The sequence below is a fragment of the Rattus rattus genome, chromosome 1, assembly GCF_011064425.1.
Source record: "Rattus rattus isolate New Zealand chromosome 1, Rrattus_CSIRO_v1, whole genome shotgun sequence".
Taxonomy (NCBI): Eukaryota; Metazoa; Chordata; class Mammalia; order Rodentia; family Muridae; genus Rattus; species Rattus rattus.
Window position 1 is genome coordinate 152,613,914 of NC_046154.1, and position 1,339 is coordinate 152,615,252.

A 1,339-nucleotide genomic window follows, 5' to 3' on the forward strand; every position below is an offset into this window, starting at 1 on the left:
ACTGACTAGCAATCAATATATATCTTTACAAAGATTTCAAAAACACTCATGATTTCAAGAGATCCAGATCATATTATTTTGTCATGGGCATAGTAGGAATGCCCAGGGTTAGTGGTTAAGTACAGATAGCTTAGATTTTATTATCAGCAACCCATTATCCCTATTCCTAAAATCCTACAAATCATTTCAGCTTAAGTAAGCTTAATGTAATAGCATGCTCTCAGGCCTGCAGCATTTTGCAGTTTCAAGGTGTCTAGAGAGAGAATAGATAAATTCCGAGTCAGTCCAGGTGTATGACCCTGATTTTTTTTTTCAGGATTATATATTTGTTACTGTAAATGACTTATTTTTGAATGGACTTGGAGTCAGAGGTAGATGCTCTCAGACTCGGCAAAGACAGCCCAGGTCTCGTGGCAACTGGTCCTAGCACTTTTCTGTGGCTTCCTTCATTCTCGTGGCCAAAAGTTTATTCTGCTGCCTCTTCGTGGTTTTTCAGGGCAGGTGGAGTAACAAGATGCTGAATCTTGGGTGCTTTGGTTTTGGGCTTCTTATCTTCTTTGTTTAAGGGCTTTCTGACAACATATTGGCTGACATCATCTTCTTTAGAGAGATTAAAAAGCTTTCAGATTCTATTAACTCTAACTCTTTTAGGTCTCAACAGGTAAGGCACAGTAATATTTGTCAGTCCAGGAATATCCTTCTCTCCTCTTTTTCACAATTACCACATTTAGAACACTCAGATTGGCATCCCCAATGCATAAGACAGACTTGCACTTTATCTCTCTGGTGCTCCTTGGTCTATAGCAAGAATGCCCCTTACTCACCTGCAGGCACACTCTGCCATGGGTTAAATCGCCTTGCTTCTTGGGAAAACCTTGTTTGTCTTTCCCACCACTGATCTGGACCATATAACCCTTTCACTCATCACCAAGAACATTAGCAGCTACTTCTATGTTAATGCATTTCTCACAGAATGTATGGTGCTTGCATCCATTGTCCACTTCAGTGAGTTTCTGACAGCCCGTGGCAGGGAAGGAAATACTCAGCTTCATCTTGACACTGAATCACCCCGATTTAAGCAGTATAGTATTAACTTTTTAATGGTCAATTATATTACTTGCAAAATAGCCTAGGCCTGAGAACTTTCTCAGGCTAAGGAACCATTGTACATGTTATTCAATGTAATATTTGTATTTATAAATATGAAATTTGTTTAATAGATTTCTTTTGTTGCTAAATTAAATAATAGTATAGTCATCTAGTATAAACCAATCTTTTCAAGAATGATAAATCCTAATACATTATTCTTTTTACATTCTTTTATATTGTTCTTACACCA

At 37.6% G+C, this 1,339-nt stretch overlaps 1 pseudogene; it reads right to left on the reverse strand.

Moving 5' to 3' along the window:
• Nucleotides 1–343: 343 nt before the first annotated feature.
• Nucleotides 344–1,052, reverse strand: LOC116889850 (annotated as a pseudogene).
• Between the last annotated feature and the right edge of the window lie 287 nt (nt 1,053–1,339).